Raw genomic sequence first — 18,201 nt, 5'->3', positions numbered from 1 at the left:
ATGCGGAAGGTGAGCGTCGACTGCCTGCCTTTTTACCTTTGGTTGGATCTCTCTGCTGCCAGAGAGGGGATACTGCCTTTTGATCACTGGTGAGATTGCTCTGCCTCCAGAGAAGAGAGAACCTGCAGTTGTGCCTGGAGAAGGTTACCTAAGTTTTCTGTGTTTTGGATATGGACTTAGACTATGGATTTTTTTCTGTCTTATAGTTTTTTTTTAATATTCTGTGTTTTTTTGACTGACCTTTCTCATTTGTTGTGTGTGGGGGGAAGGGGATTTGGGGATTAATGTGCCTATTCCACTTTTGTTCATTTTTTGTGTGGGGATGTGGGGATGGGGGATTTGGGGTTGGTGATTGTACTGCCATTCTTTGCTTTCTTGGTGCCGTGCTATTGGGAGAAGCATTTCAGAGTTGTATACCTTAAGTGAACCTTTGAAGCTTTGAAGTATGCACATAAACAAAAATTGAGATTTTTCTCGCTAAACATTTTTCATATGGTCAATGTCAGCCCCTCACAGTCAATTGTCACAGTTGATCATCTTTAAAGGGAGCTTTCCTGATCAGCTCATAACCCATGAAGTCTGGTCTCATGATGGCTGACCCCACTCACGCCCACCAAAGTTGGACTTGTCTTCAGACAATCTACTCAGCTATCATTAGGACCTCCCTATGGACACTTGAGCACCATTTTCAACCCACTTTTGCTTTAGTCACCATTTCATCCCTGGATTAAAACTCCTGACCTTCGCAAATTCTCCAAGTTCAACTCTTCTAGCAGTCTCACACATTAACACTTCCTTTCTATGGCTCCATAACAACGTGGACACTACTTTGGATTCAGAATCAGGTTCTATCTCTTGGAATTAGTTCACTTTGCAGCAGCAGTACAGTGCAATACATAGAAACATAGAAACACAGAAAACGTACAGCATAATACAGGACTGTCAGCCCACAAAGCTATGCTGAACATGTCCTTACCTTAGAAATTACCTAGGGTTACCCATAGCCCTCTATTTCCCTAAGCTCCAAGTACCTATCCAAGAGTCTCTTAAAGACCCTATCACTTCCACATCCCCCACCATCACCAGGAGCCCATTCCACGCATTCAACACCCACTGCGTTAAAAAACTTACCCCTGACATCTCTTCTGTACCTGCTTCCAAGCACCTAAAAACTGTGCGCTCTCATTCTAGTCATTTCAGCCCTGGGAAAAGCCTCTGACTATCCACACAATCAATGCCTCTTATCATCTTATACACCTCTATCAGGTCACCTCTCATCCGCCGTTGATCCAAGGAGAAAAGGACGAGTTCACTCAACCTATTCTCATAAGGCATGCTCTCCAATCTAGGCAACATCCTTGTAAATCTCCTCTGCACCCTTTCTATGGTTTCCACATCCTCCCTCTAGTGAGGCAACCAGTACTCCAAGTGGTGTCTGACCAGGGTCCTATATAGCTGCAACACCTCTCTTCTCCTAAACTCAATCCCACGATTGATGAAGGCCAATCCACCATATGCCTTCTTAACCACAAAGTCAACCTGAACAGCAGCTTTGAGTGTCCTATGGACTTGGACCCCAAGATCCCTCTGATCCTCAACATTACCAAGAGTCTTACCATTAATACTATATTCTGCCATCATATTTGACCTACTAAAATGAATCACTTCACAATTGTCTTGGTTGAACTCTATCTACCACTTCTCAGCCCAGTTTTGCATCCTATCAATGTATCACTGTAATCTCTGACAGCCCTCCATACTATCCACAACACCCCCAACCTTTATGTCATCAGCAAATTTACTAACCCATCCCTCCACTTTCTCATCCAGGTCATTTATAAAAATCACAAAAAGAAGGCGTCGCAGAACAGATCCCTGAGGCACACCAACTTCCATGCAGAATATGACCCATCTACAACCACTCTTTCCCTTCTGTGGGCAAGACAATTCTGGATCCACAAAACAATGTCCCCTTGGATCCCATACCTCCTTACTTTCTCAATAAGCCTTGCATGAGGTACCTTATGAAATGCCTTGCTAAAATCCATCTACTGCTCTACCTTCATCAATGATACATGATAAATATAGAAAAAAATCTGAATTACAGTAATTATGTACAATGTTTATTCTGAACTGTGCATGTGCGCACACACACATTTTTCAACCAGCATACAAAGGAATTTAAGGTGCACACAGAAGGTTAGTTACCTAAAATAATTTAGTAATTAATAATTATACTTGAAAATAATCTTTTTGCTAAATGTTTCTGTTAACTAGTTAGTCCGTTTTTCAAACACCACAATACATGTCACTAATTTACGTCACCTCAACTTTCCTGTTCTGGTTTGTACAGCTGCATCACAACGGCAGCCATCTTTGGCTGACAGTGTTCATATCATAAAGTTTACAAAGATCTGTTTCAAATCCTGTAGATAGCTTACTAAGTTTTTATTGAAAAAAATATTGATTCACTATGTTGAATTCAAAAGAAGCAAAGGGCATGAAGTGCAAAAGAACTGCAAATTTATTTGAGGTTGAATGGCTTAACAAAATAGTAGGAACTGCTACACCATGAAATCATGAACGTTCAGCTACAAGAAATATTTATGTATGATTCAGAAAGTGGAGTCATCTGTTTGTATTGGCGTGATGCGTAAGTTGCTGGAGAATTTACTAGTGGAAAGAAGTAGAATGATATTTGGAAACTTGACTTTTTGAAGCATCATTTGGCAATTGAATTGCATTTGCATGGTGTACAAAAGCCCAGGCAACAGAACCCATCATTACCCGTTACAGGAGTGCTACGCATATTACGGTTGAGTGCTGATGAGCAAGAACAAAAATGATCAAACCCAAAGGAGATCAAAGTTCTTATCAACAGTGTGTTGTTAGCTGTTAAAATGAATAACTCTTTACATTCAGTTCAATATTTGGATGTATTAGTGAGAATCAAAAGCTATCAATTGGATGGAAGTTCTATTAGTCTAGATCATGCTTACAAAGAATGGTTAAATTCCAAAGACAGGAAAAAGAAAAAAATAACCGAGTGACTTAAATACGTATGTTATTTTGTTGTTATTCTGTGCAGTTTTATGTCAAGTATTTTGTAAACCTAAATAAACTGTGCCATAGGTGCATTCAGTACGCACATACTTTTGTCAAAGGAAGAAAATGTGCACAACACACTGACTACTAAAAATGAGAGGGAACGTTGATTATATATGTGTGTTGGTTGTCCATTGTTTCTGACACTGACATAACTTGTGCAGGAGGATCTTTTTAGTGAAACAGCTCTTGAACTGTGGTAGTTCCACTCTCCTGGCCTCAAAAATCTTGGTCCAATGGTATGGAAAATCGTCACGACTGGAGAACTCCTCAGCTGCAGTGCATAGCCATGATGCCTTCTGTGCCTCGTTATGCCCTTCACTTTCCATGAAGTGTTACAGCACTGCCTTCTTGGCCATTGGATCTTGTAGTTTTTTTTTAAACTTTTTTTATTGCATTTTTAAATGGTTACAAAATATGAAAAAACAATGTATATAACCCATACCCCCTCCCCTTAACCCCTCCCCCCTAACTGCCCTATAGAAAAAAAAGAAAGAAAGAAAGAATGCCTGGTTGTTGGAAGATCTCCACATGCTCCATGGAATTCGTAATAACTTTAATATGTATATTTATTTCTTTCCCCTAATAACCAATTGTTTCATCTTCAGAGCATCTATATATTTAATCCTGTCTTTTGTAAATAAGGGCTCCAAATTTTCAAAAATGTTTCATATTTATCTCTTAAATTATAAGTAATTTTTTCTAATGGAATACAACCATAGATTTCTTTCTTCCAAGAATCTATACTTAAATGTGTATCCGATTTCCAAGTAACTGCAATAGCTTTTTTGGCTACTGCCAGTGCAATTTTTATAAATTCTTTCTGATACTTATTTAGTTTGAGTTTCGGTTTTATCCCTTCAATATCACCTAGTAAAAATAATATTGGATTATGAGGAAATTGTGTTCCTGTAATTTGTTCCAGTAAAAGTCTTAAATTTGTCCAAAAAGGTTGAATTTTAGAGCAAGACCATGTCGAATGTAAAAAAGTACCAGTTTCCTGGTTACATCGGAAACACTGATCCGATAAATTTGGATTAAATTTTTTTATTTTTTGTGGTGTAATATATAATTGATGTAGAAAATTATACTGCACTAATCTTAACCGAACATTTATTGTATTTGTCATACTATCAAGACATAGTCTTGACCAATTTGTTTCTTCAATTTTAATATTCAAATCACTTTCCCATTTTTGTCTTGACTTATGGACTCCTTGCTTAATTACCTGTCTTTGAATCAAGTTATACATGCAAGATATACATTTTTTGATATTTCCTTTTTGAATTAAAATTTCTATTTCATTAAATTTCGGCAATAACATTGTTTGACCTAATTTTTCTCTTAAATAAGCCCTTAATTGAAAGTAACAAAATAAAGTGTTGTTTGATATTTTATATTTATTCTTTAATTGATCAAATGACATTAATATACCTCCTTCAAAACAATTCCCTATATATCTAATCCCATTTTGAATCCAATTATATAAAAGTTGATTGTCCATTGTGAAAGGAATAAGTCTATTTTGAATTAAAGATCTCTTTGCTAATAAAGATTTTTTTGTCTCATCATCAACATTTATCTTATTCCATAAATCAATCAAATGTTTTAATATAGGAGATTCTTTCTTTTCCCGTATCCATTTAGATTCCCATTTGTATATAAAATCTTCTGGTACGTTTTCTCCTATTTTATCTAATTCTATTCTAATCCATGCCGGTTTATCTTTCTCGAAAAAAGATGCAATAAATCTAAGTTGATTTGCTTTATAATAATTCTTAAAATTTGGAAGTTGTAATCCTCCTAGATCAAATTTCCATGTCAATTTTTCCAACGATATTCTGGACATCTTACCTTTCCAGAGGAATTTCCTCAGATATTTGTTTAACTCTTGAAAAAACTTCTGGGGTAATTGTATTGGTAATGATTGAAATAAATATTGTAATCTAGGGAATATATTCATTTTTATAGTATTTACTCTACCTACTAATGTTATTGGTAATGCCATCCATTTTTCAAGATCTTCCTGAATTTTTTTCAAAAGTGGTAAGTAATTTAATTTGTATAAGTTTTTTATATCATTATCAACTCTTATACCTAAATATTTTATACCATTTGCTGGCCATCTAAATTGAGTTATTAATCGACATTGATTATAATCTCTTTTAGTAAGAGGTAAAATTTCACTTTTATCCCAATTTATTTTATAACCCGATATTTTCCCATATTCTTCTAGTCTATAAGATAATTTGCGTAGTGAATGTAATGGATCTGTTAAATAAAGTAGAACATCATCAGCAAATAAGTTAATCTTGTATTCTTCCTGATTAACTCTGAAACCCTTAATATCTGGGTCCATTCTGATTAATTCAGCTAGTGGTTCTATTGCCAACACAAATAAAGCAGGTGATAGTGGGCAACCTTGCCGAGTTGATCTTGTTAACTGAAATGATGTTGAAATTTGACCATTGAAGCTTTGGGATCACTTCAAAGTAATAAATCTCCAGGAGAAGATGGTTTTCCACCTGAATTTTATAAAAAGTTTAAAGATTTATTAATTCCTCCTTTTATGGAGTTAATATATCAGGCGGAAAGAACGCATAAACTTCCAGAATCTTTTTCAACAGCTATTTTAATAGTATTGCCAAAAAAAGACAGAGACCTTTTAAAACCAGCATCATATAGACCTATTTCTTTATTAAACACCGATTATAAAATAATAGCAAAAATCTTATCTAATAGATTATCTAAATGCTTACCAAAATTAGTGCATATGGATCAAACAGGATTTATCAAAAATAGACAATCGGCAGATAATGTAACTCGGTTATTCAGTATAATCCATTTAGCACAAAAGAGGGAGGAAATGAGTGTGGCGGTTGCTTTAGATGCAGAAAAAGCATTTGATAGATTGGAATGGGATTTTTTATTTAAGGTATTGGAAAAATATAGACTAGGAACATCATTTATAAAATGGATCTTGTAGTTGATCTCATCCCCCAAATATGCTGGAAATGCATTTGCATGCTGGGCTAGGCATACCCCTATCTCACTGGGGTTGGAGGATTCTGGCTACCCTCACCTAGTCTAGCCTGCCTGTTGAAGTGCTATACTGTGCTGTGGCCACTGTCAATGCAAACAGTTATTTGGAGCCACATGTGAGAGTTGGGTGGCATGTGGGGACCAAAGGTGAACGAGCTGCTCCTGGGGAGAGCTTGACAAGCCCGCCACTAGAAGTGCTGCCCTTCCCTGGACACCCCTAACACCCCAACAGTGATTAGGTATACGTATACTAAATACTTAAGTTAAAATAAGTAGTGTAAAAACAGAAATAAAAAGTATTCAGGTAGTATTCATGGGTTCAATGTCAATTTAGAAATTGGATGGCAGAGGGGAAGAAGCTGTTCCTGAATCACTGAGTGTGCCTTCAGGCTCCTGTGCCTTCTTACTGATGGTAACAATGAGAAGAGGGAATGTCCTGAGTATCCTTGAAGATGTCTTGTATACTATGGAGGCTAATGCCCATGATGGACATGACTAATATTACAACTTCCTGCAATTTACTTCAATCATATGCAGTATTGCTCCCCTGCAACCACCCCCCCCCCCCGCTTTCCTAACGGTGATGCAACCAGTCAGAAAGTTCTCGATGGTACATCAGTAGAAGTTTTGAAGTGTTTTATGTGACAAACAAAATATCTTTAAATTCCTAGTGAAATATACCCACTGTCTTGCTTTCTTCATAGTTCCATCAATATGTTGCAACCATGTTATGTCCTCAGAGATATTGACACCCAGGAACTTGAAATTGAGTACTCTTTCCACTTCTGATCCCTCTATGAGGATTGGTTTGCGTTTGGGTATTTGATCCTCCACAATATTCCACACGAGAATTGAAACTGGGGGTGGCAGTGTTTTTTTTTAACGAGGTTGAGTTGCGAGCTCGACACCAACCCAGCATGGATGGAGAGCACGCTTGGGAGCGATCTGTCACTGGATAGAACTCGGGAACCTCCGTTGTTGAGCCCAGCACTGATCTCACTGAGCCACCAGCCAACCTCATCTTATGCTTTCTGAAGTCCATAATCAGCTCTTTGGTTTTGCTGATGTTGAATGCAAGGTTGTTACTGCAACACCACTCAACTAGCTGGTATATCTTGCTCTTGTATGCCCTCTGACCACCATCGGGGATTCTGCCAATAATGGTTGTATCATCATCAAATTTATAGATGGCATTTGAGCTATGCCTAGCCACACAGTCATGGGCGTAGAGAGGGTAGAGCAATGGGCTAAGCACACATCCCTGTGAAGCGCCAGTGTTGATCGTCAGCTAGGTGATCTCTTGCTATGATTATGCACCACTAAATTGGAAATGTCCCTCAACACCTTCTACCCTTTGCTACCCCTACCTTTCAGATGTCTGAATCTAGCTTTACCTAACTTCTCAACTGCTCTAAATGCATCCCGACATGCTTCTGAGAATGTCCGTTCTGTCCTCATGACACCCTGGACCTTGCAAACTAATGACTTTTGAATTGGCGGATCTCAACTGTGGGTTAAATTCACTCACTGCACACTATCCCATCAAAGTGCCTACAGTGGCACCATTCATTTTCTGGCCATATATTGCTTCATCTTTCCCAGGAGTAAAGTATGAACAGTCCAGCTATTCTCATATGTTCTTTTTATTACTTAAGGCATTTTATGTTGACATTGTGTGATGCTGCTGAAGTGTGAGAGCACTGGGTCACATTTCAACTTAAGTACTTTGATAAGAATGCAGTGACTGGTGGGCAGAAGTCCTTGATATTTGAGAGCAGCATCTGTGGTCTGTGATAAAAAAAAACAACTTGATATTCTCTTATGTTGTCCATAGATTTTATTTTGGGAAATAAAATTACATAATTGCCTAGGAATTTCTCTTCACTTCTTTCTTTACCTTGTAAACATGCACATCTGTCCTTTACAACAGTCTTTCACCTTCTGGTATCAGTAAAAATCTTTTTTTATATTTCCTTTTACACATCATTTGTATTTGAATGTTCCTTATTGGGGAAGAATCATCTTCCAGTGATTTGCTTAATGTAAGGCTGAAACAAGGTGGTATGTAATGAGGAACATGTGATTTTCTTCTGTTTAATTGGCTATTTAGTTATATCCTTGCACATTACAAACGCTTTCAAGAAATCTTGCAACGCCTCATCAGCAATTGGGTGGATGGAAGGTCAAGATGGATAGCAATATGTAAAAGACTGAGGGAACAAAATGATAAAAGGGGAGCACCACATTGCATCTGATCTGTCTTTATCAGCAGATAATATATTCACAGATCTCCCTCATTGGTTACTTCTAACTATCGTTGAGGGAAGGATCAAGAGGAGGGTTAGGCCTTCCTTTTGTGCAATACTCAACAAAAAGGACGCTGACTTTGAGTAGAACTAGCTGGATAAAGTAAACATAATTGTAACTTTGTGATACAGAACAACAAAGCAACAAAATATATTGAAGGTTTTGTACATTTAAAATTTAACAAAAAACTAAAAAAGTCCCTCATGGCCAAATAGTTTGAAAGGTTAGATCACATGACATCCAGGGTGACATAATTGAATGGATTCATAATTGGCCCAATAGAGGCTTTTGTGTAGTGGGAACTTTGTAATGAACATGAAAGATAAGAATGTAAATGTACAAGGCATGGTGGATAAGTTTGTGGATGATATTAAAATATTTGGTACTATAGATAGTGTAGAAGGTTATGAAAACATGCAGCAAAATCTTAGTCAGCTAGGAACGTGGGCTGACAATTGGTAGATGGCTTTCAATCCAGATAAATGTGAGGTATTGCATTTTGGGCGATCAGAGCAGAGTGGGATATGTACAGTAAATGGAAAGGCCCTTGGGAGTGCAATTGAACAGAAGTACCTGAGAGTGCAACACATAGTTTGCTGAAAGCAACTTTCCAAGTATTTAGGGTGGTGAAGAAAGTGAGTGGTACAAGAACCTTCCATCAGTCAGTGCATTGAGCCCAGGAGATGTGATGCAATTACATGAGTCTTTGGTGAGGCCTCATTTGAAACAATGTACAGTATACAGTTTTGATCACCCTCTTATAGGAAAGATGTTCTGCTGGAAAGATTGCAGGAAATATTTACCAGGATTTTGCCTGGGGATGGGGGCTTGAATTACAAGTAGAGGTTGTGAAGACAATAAGTTATTTCCTTGGTATGTAGGAGATTGAAAGGTGACCTGGTAGTTACATAATATAATGAGTGGCGTAGACAGGGTGAAACTACAATTTTTTTCTCAGGGAAATGATGCTAAAATAGGTAGACATAGGTTTAAGATCAGAATTTCAAAAGTGGCATCTTCTTTATGCAAAGTTTAGTCTACATTTGGAATTAAATACTAGAGATGGTGATTAAGGAGGACACATTAGCAACATCAACAGCCATCTAGGTAAGTACAAGGATAGGAGAGGTTCAGAGAGCTTATGTCCTAATGCAGGAAGATGGGATTTGTTCTCTTGATAACACAATCAGCATGGAAGAGCCGGGCGGTAGGACCTATATTAATGCAATAAGAGTCCATAACTATTATATAGCAATTTGTGAACTTAGCTTGATATATGTATCCAAAGATAGAAAGAATTTCCACGAAAGGAGGTACAGATGTTCTCAATCTTACTTGGTTTTGCTCTTTCGTCTCTCTTGTGGAAAAAGTATCGCATTTGTATGTTATTTCAATGTGTAGTTATGCATGGCTCGATTAACAGGGTAATTTCCATGTTCCAGGATTCAGTTAGCTTTCATATCATGAATTCTGAAATAACTTTTCTGGTTTTTGTGTTGATTCATGTGTTACTGGAATATATTCAATGTCATGCTATGCTCGGGTGCTGGAAAGTAAACTGCAGTTGTGGAAGTCATCCTTCCACAAGTTAGTTAGTGCAATACAATGTCAAATGGCTTTAAGCTGGTCTTGTAAAATAAATAGGTGAAAGTTTCAGTAAAAATGATTTTCTCTGTTTAATATCTGATTATTTAACCAGTCTTGATTGATATCTGCTTTATTTCAATGTTTTAAAGCCGAACATTGCTCTTGATATTGACTGAATGTCGAGTTCCAAAAGAATTTCAACCCACTCTAGTTTTCAATTTCTGTGGCACAGAATTTTTTTCTCATCTGGCAATGGAAGAGACAAGGGAGGATGGGATTCCAAAATTCTCTTTGTCTGTTTAATGGGTTGCAACTTGCCACGTTAGCTCTGGAGCTTTGGCTTCTGAGAATGCTAATGCAATTAAATGTTTACGTTTATCATACCTGGTCAAGATGTGTAAAATTGCAGCTTTGCAATGAACAAAGATAAACACTATTCCTCTGAAAATTGTAAATTTATATGACAATGTCTCATTTAAATGAGGTATAAAGCAAAATTAAAATTCAGCATTTTATCTATGGCTTTTTTTCCGGATAATGGAGGAACTGGTTATTTTTAATTTGTGAATGGCATCATGTGGATTTTTCCTGTTTTTTCTCCAAGTTTACCTGACAACAGGAGCTAAACAGATGTACTGCTTAACACTGCTCAGTCAGTGTGCAAGCACCAGATGAAACTGGCTTTTCTGTGAAGCTATCATTTAGGTACCCCATGAACATTGTAAATAGTTTTTTTAAATTGTCCCAAGTATTTACATGGCCAATATAATATGGGCATGCTTTTTTTCCCTCACTCATTGTGGATTGCACACCTATCTATATTACATCTTCTCCTGTCTCTGTTTGGTTTCAAATAAATGTTCTTCTCTTACTGAAGGTGGGAAATTGACATTCAAGTATCAGTTAAGTCCCAAATCAGATGGGTCTCTGTGGAATCAATGCAAATAAGACACAGAGAGTCAATAGTCTGAATCCAATAAAAGATCAACAGTTTGCTCGGTTAAATGTTGCAAGGATTAAATATAAAGGCCTGAATTTTGAAGCATCAATGACAGTAAACCTAACTATTTTTATCAGTCTGCAATCCTAACAGCAGCTTGTGGCCATTTACTCTTAATGTGTAAATACTAAACTTGCTGTTAGTTTCTTGCCTTTACAATCTAATCAAGTTGGAATTAATTGAAATAGTATGAGTTTCAGATACTGAGAGGTAGTTGCACTCTAAGATACTCTGAAAGACCTGTACAGTTTAATTAGCTCTGAGAGTTCAAAGATGAACTGTGCTGTAATTATTGTATCCCCAAAATCTGGCACAAATAAAATTGCTTCAACATCTGTGCATTTTAACTTGCTTTCATGAAAATTTCGAACAATAAGGGATTCTATTTTTTAACTTAATGTTGTTTATTATTCTATTTCATCTTTTACTTTAACCACGAGTAATTGTTCCAACCTTTATTCTGGAATGCAAAATTAACAAAGTTAATTAGAGATTTCTGCCTGGTTTCCTATGTGTGAATTTTTTTCAGTGAGAGACAACCAAATTAAATTAAACAAGTACAATCAGCATAGAATTATAAAGATTAAGATCTTTGTGTCTGAACTTAATCAAAATAGTCAACAAAGAAGGTAAATGGGGATGGAATGTTTAATGTAGTATACTTGGACTTTTGGGGACATTTGCAACATCCCATCTGGCTAATAGGGAAATGAAAATCCATTGAATCCAAGAGCAGCGAAGAGGATTGTTTCAAAGTTGACAGGGTGTAAATGTCAATAAGACTTAAGTGAAAGCAAAACTGTGTGTTTAGTATAAACACTTTTGCTTTTTAATGTTAATAAACTAGGTTGAAGTATGACAGCTTAGATTAAGTAGATTGCTAATATTGAAGTTCTCATTTTGATCGAGAGTGAAAAAGGAAGTTTTAGGGTGCAGGAGGATATCCATGGATGATATGGCGGGTATAAAATAGGCCAATGAAATTTGTTTGGGAGAGCTGCAAGGTATTGTGTTTCTGTAGATCCATGGAATCCTGAAGGTTATGGATTGGTAATAACTAGATGGTGCCAAAAGCACATATGATAGATCTAACACGAGGAAATCTGCAGACGCTGGAAATTCAAACAACACACACAGGATGCTGGTGGAACACAGCAGGTCAGGCAACATCTATAGGGAGAAGCACTGTTGACGTTTCGGGCCGAGACCCTTCGTCAGGACTCGACAGTGGTTCTCCCTATAGATGCTGCCTGGCCTGCTGTGTTCCACTAGCATTTTGTGTGTATTATATGGTAGATCTCTTTATCTGCAGAAATATAGTATGTAAGAGCCAAAAAGGCATGATGTTATTGTACTAAAGGCTGTAAGTGAGAACACAATATATAATCAGAGTGCCTTCACTTTTGAAAGGCTTTGCATATAGAGGAGGAGGAGTTGTCAAGGGTTAGAGAAAGAAAGATAAAATAGGAAGCTGAGGCAAGATTTAAATTTCTAAGTACTAAGTTATAAGAGACCCTGACAAGATGAACAGGAAAGACCTACTTCCCTTGGCAGCTAAGACTAAAGCAGAAGACAAGATCCAAGACAATTGATGAAAAGCATAACTTTTCCTAAACGATTAATGGGGTATTTAGGACTCACTGCCTAGATGAGTGGTGGAGGCAGATACCCTCATAGAGCGTTCAGCCCAGAATCAGATCCTTCATTACACCTAGTCTGGGCCAGGCTACTTTTCTAACTTACTTCATCTACTTGCAGCTGGACCATAGCTCTCCACATCCCTTTCATCCAAGCCTTCTTAAATCTTATAATTGAACCTGTATCCATCACTTCTGCTGTCAGCTCATTCTACACTCATAACATTCTCTGAGTGAAGAAGTTCTCCCTTAGATTCCCCTTAAATACTTCACCTTTCATCATAAAGCTATGATCGGTAGTCCTAGTCTCACCAAATCTCAGGAGAAACGGCTTGCATGGTTTTATCCTAGCTATACCCCTGTATATTTCTATAAGATCTCCCCTCATTCTCCTGATTCCCAGTGAATAATTAAAAAGAACCCAGAAAAGGACTTGAAGAACCATACATTACCCCAATAGGTTTATTTTTGTTCAGTATACTCACAATTCTCTGATCCTGCAATATTCCTTCTATAGTTTCTTATCTTTTTAAGTTGCTTCCTAAGACCTATTTGACCTTCTGTCTCCTCATGTGCCCTGATGTCAAATGGTGTTTGATATGCTCTACTGAAACATCCTTTGTTCAATTTACAATGTTAAAGTCATGCAAAATGCAAGTGAATGTGCTCTGCATGTTTCAGTTAAATTCACCATAAAAATCACCCTGATATAACAAAAAGTCACAAAATCCTTTCAGCCAAACTGAAGCCTAAGATTCTGCCACCATCCTACTGACAGATGAGCAAGAACACATTTTCCATTTCAATCAGAGTCACAATTCAGTTCGCATCACTGCATGTATTGACAGTATCTATCCTTGATGTAGTCTTATTGTTGTTTTGGCTTTCCTATCACACTGAACTGCTCTAGATGTACAGCATCATGGCCTAATTCACTTACTAAATTTCCACTTGATTTGCCGACAAGCAGACTGTGAAATATTACAAAAACTGTTGCATTTGTTGTGAATGTTACCAAAATGACAGATGATTCTAGTCTATAATCTGTTACAGCTGGGCTCATCCAAGAAGTTATTTTTTTTAAACTGCACTGCATTCAATTTTCAGCTCCATTTAAAAGTTCTGTTTTTTTAGTACATTGTTTTGGTTTACTTTGGTCAGTTGCGAAGGTTAACTCTGTGTGTGCGTGTGTGTGTATACAAGTATTGGTTGGATCACACTGACAGTGAACTGATAGATCCAGTGAAAATCAGTTGCTAACTGCAGAATTCATGTTCCCATTTAACATCACCTCTGCCCTTGAATTGGTACAGAGTTCGGGAGCACTCCTCATTAACCTGAGCAGAAGAGCTGTATAGGCTTCATATCTGACTTCCACTTTCAGTCAACCAGAGCCGCTATGTTTGGCACAGCCCCTTGTTCTTTGATTGGGGTTCAAAAGATCAGCAGAGCAGTTACAGTTAAGGGCATCAGAATTTGGAGTTCAATTCTGGTGTCCTCTTAAGGAAGTTTGTATGTCCTTCTGGTGAAGTGCATGGATTTTCTGTGCTTTATCTCAAAATTAATTAATTAATTAATTCATAATCCCCATTTCATCAAGGCAATGAATGAAGCTAACTAGATATAATTTAACTTTAATAAATCCATATTGGTTATGAGTGACAGTTATTTGCTTTGGTTTAATGCCTGTTTTGGTTGACTATCTGAAGGTTGCTGTGTTTACCTCTCTGCCTTTTTTGAGTTGGGTGTTCTTTGTATAATTCAGTTCCATGGCAATACTTACAATGGAAATTTACTATATTTCATCAACAAACATTGGTTTGATAACTTGTGTCCTGCCTATTTAATACATATTTCTTCTTTATCTGATAATATTCTGTCCAATTATGCTCTCCATCTACTGTATTATTGATGTTGTCATATTTCGCTTATGAAGTCAGATGAAAGTAAGATCACTACTTTCACAGACTTTTTATCTCATGCTCTCTACTTTTTTTTTCCTTTTATATTTGCAGTTTGTTGTCTTTTGTATATTGTTTTCTTTTGTCTGCCTTGTTGGGCGTGGTCTTTCATTGAATCTATTGTTTTACTTGGATTAACCGTGTATGCCTGCACGAAAATGAATCTCAGGGTTGTATATTGTGACATATAATAAATTTACTTTGAACATTACAGAGACATTTATTGACCACCCCGATTGATTCCACCCTTTTAACTAGAATCTTACGATTGTAATTTTAAGAGGTTCTATGTTTTCTTTGCATCACCCATAATCTATTGCGCTTACTTATATTTGACAGAAATCATGACTTTCACTTGACTCACTTGAAATTGTATTTTATTTCAGCAATCCTCTGCAAAGAAATCTGGGATTTCTGATTCAAGGAAACAAAAGCTGGTGCTGTTAAATAGTTGCTACATTCCAATGTAGAATAGAATAATTAAACTTTTCTGGATTCATTTTTTAAATCAACTTTTGTGGTTTTTATTTCAGTGAGGTGGTTAGAAGCTACCTGAGCTGGCTAAATTTCTTTGTCCATAACCACTATTGGGCTCACTGATGTTGAACTTCCAGCCAACAACACATCAGAGTTAAAATTATCCCACTACTGCCTGTAAGGAGCTTGTACATATTCCCTGTGATCACATGGGTTTCATCTGGCTTCTCCAGTTTCCAAAGACATACTTTAGGTTAAGTGGTCATTGTAAATTGTCCCATAATTAAACTGGGGGATTGCTGGGTGGCGTGGCTCACAAGACCGGATGGGCCTACTCCGCATTGTACCTCAATGAAATAAAATAAAAGTAATCCCAGTTTTCAAATCTCTTTGGCTATTGCAACTCTGTAACTTTTGCCAGCTCTACAGTGATTCAAAATCAATACTGCTACAGGCAGCATCCTGGTAAACCTCTTCTGCACCCTTTCCAAAGCCTGCACATTCTTCCTACAATGGGATGGGGTGACCAGAATTCTAAGTAATATTCCAGGCCTGGCATGGCCTAACTGAAGTTTTATGTAGTCACAACATAACTTCTTGACCTTTATACTCAATGCCCTGATGAATGAAGGCAGACATGCCATAAGCCTCTTTTACTACCCTATTTAACTGATAGTCCAATTTCGGTGAGCTTTAGACTTGGACACCAGAATCCCTCTGTACATCCGTATTTTTAATGGTCTTACCATTAACTGTATGCTTTCCCCTGACATTAGACTTCCCAAAATCAACAACTGACACTTCCTTGGGTTAAACTCTGCCTAACATGTTTCATCCATAATGTATTTCACCAGCTTCTATTCTGAAACAATTCATTTTTCTGTGACCATATTTAAGAAATTTATTAGCATTGAAGTTGTAAGTTATTCATAAATTATATGGTAATATGCCACGTGATTAGTTAGAATTTATAGGCTGTTTATGAATTTTTAAATACCAGTACCTTGTATGATTGAAATTCAGTAAAATGTTTGAAATACTTGTAAGTATAATTCATTGGACGGTTACTACTCTACAATAGTTTTGCAACTTTATTTTGATTAAGCTGCCATATTGATCTCAATAATAGCGGTCTGAGATCTAAATGAGATGCCTTTACTTGAAATATAAAGCTCAGTCTGAATACTATGTTTCAATTTTCACCAGAATTTGAAGACATGAGGAATTGTACTTGAAAATACATATATTGTCATTATTTTGTGTTATTTCTGTATAGACATGAACAGTTCCCTTGGCCACATTGGGACACCCTCACAGTCAAATGCTGCTAATAGAAAGTTGGGAGGTAAAATGATTTATTTGTCAAAATTCAAGAAACTACAAATGCTGTGAGATCTGAAATAAAAGAGAAGAAGCCAAAGATTCTCAGTTGATCAGGTGGCAGCTCTGTCAAAAGACACAATCAAGTCTCAGGTTAATGTGTTTTCAACAAAATGATCCTTGTCCATTCCTCTTTACAGTGATAGAATAATGATGCATTTGGGTTGCTGAGATGTAACTGTAGTTTCCAGTGGCACACACATTTACGTCTTTGAAATAACTTTTTTCCATTTTAAAGTGATGTTGTTGCAAAGGAACATTTTGATCCAACTCTTCATTCATGTACATCAGCGGTTCCCAACCTTTTGTAAGCCATGGATTAATACCATTAAGCAAGGGGTTTATGGAGCCTAGGCTGGAAACCCATGCTGTAGATAAATGCATAATGCTACAGCATTCATATTGTTTGTACTTAAGTGTTGTAAGTAAATGTAGTTTCAGGGTTACCTGCAGCAACATATCATTTTAATTTAGTTGGAAATTATTAAAATTAATCATATTTACTCCTCATTCGGGAGAATGAGGATTTTATGGATAGTAGTTTTAGAGAGGTAGTTATGCCAAAGGAGCAGCACACAAGTAATTGGGTTACCGTCAGGTGAGGGAAGGGGAAAGGGCAGGCAGAGCAGGGCTCCCCTGTGGCAATTCCCCTTAACAACAAGTATACCAAATTGGATACTGTTGGGGGGATGACTTACCTAGGAAAAGCTGTGGCTGCTGGATCTCTGGCACTGATTCTGATTCTGCAGTGCAGGAGGGAGGGTGGAAGAAGAGGAGAGCGGTAGTGATAGGGGACTCGATAGTTGGAGGTACAGACAGGAGGTTCTGTGGTCGTGACAGAGACTCCCGGATGGTTTGTTGCCTCCCAGGTGCCAGGGTCAGGGATGTCTCTGATCATGTGCACAGCATTCTGAAGTGGGAGAGTGAGCAGCCAGATGTCACAGTACACATTGGTACCAATGACGTAGGAAGAAAGAGTGAGGAGTCCTGAAGAGTGAGTATAGGAAGCTTGGTAGGAAGTTAAAAAGCAGGACCTCGAGGGTGGTAATCTCAGCATTGCTACCTGTGCCACGTGCCAGTGAGGGTAAGTGTAGGATGCTCTGGAGGATGAACACGTGGCTGAGGAACTGGAGTAGGGGGCAGGGTTTCAGATTTCAGGATCATTGGGACCTCTTCTGGAGCAGGTGGGACCTGTAGAAGAGAGATGGGTTACACCTAAACTACAGAGGGATGAATATCCTTGCAGGGAGGTTTGTTAGTGCTATTGGGGCGGGTCCAAATTGGATTTGCAGGGGGATGGGAACCAGAGTGACAGAGTAGATAGTAGAGTGGGAGTGAAACTAAATGATGTAAAAAGTCCATGCAAAGCCACAAATAGAAGGGTTGTGTGCGCTGGTAATAATCCTCTGAGGTGTGTCTATTTCAATGCAAGGAGTATTGCAGGGAAGGCAGACGAGTTGAGGGCGTGGATTGACATGTGGAATTATGACATTGTAGCCATTAGTGAAATTTAGCTACAGGAGGGACAGGACTAGCAGCTTAATGTTCCAAGGTTCCAATGTTTCAGACGTGATAGAGGCAGAGGGTGGGGGGTGGCATTGCTAGTCAGGGAAAATGTTACAGCAGTGCTCAGGCAGGACAGATTAGAAGGCTTGTCTACTGAGGCCATATGGGAGGAGCTGAGAAACAGGAAAGGTATGACCAC

At 37.7% G+C, this 18,201-nt stretch overlaps 1 protein-coding gene across 1 annotated transcript in view; it reads left to right on the top strand.

Moving 5' to 3' along the window:
- The window catches only part of LOC132377892 (contactin-4-like), a 1,978,611-nt gene that overhangs the window by 39,368 nt on the left and 1,921,042 nt on the right, over positions 1-18,201 (top strand). The window contains exon 2 of the mRNA XM_059944356.1: positions 16,393-16,461. The gene's annotated coding sequence lies outside the window, so the exon portion shown is untranslated. The remainder of the gene's footprint in view (positions 1-16,392; positions 16,462-18,201) is intronic.

The sequence above is a fragment of the Hypanus sabinus genome, chromosome 19 (assembly GCF_030144855.1).
Source record: "Hypanus sabinus isolate sHypSab1 chromosome 19, sHypSab1.hap1, whole genome shotgun sequence".
In the NCBI taxonomy this organism is placed as follows: domain Eukaryota; kingdom Metazoa; phylum Chordata; class Chondrichthyes; order Myliobatiformes; family Dasyatidae; genus Hypanus; species Hypanus sabinus.
This window is presented reverse-complemented; position numbering and strand designations above follow the sequence as displayed.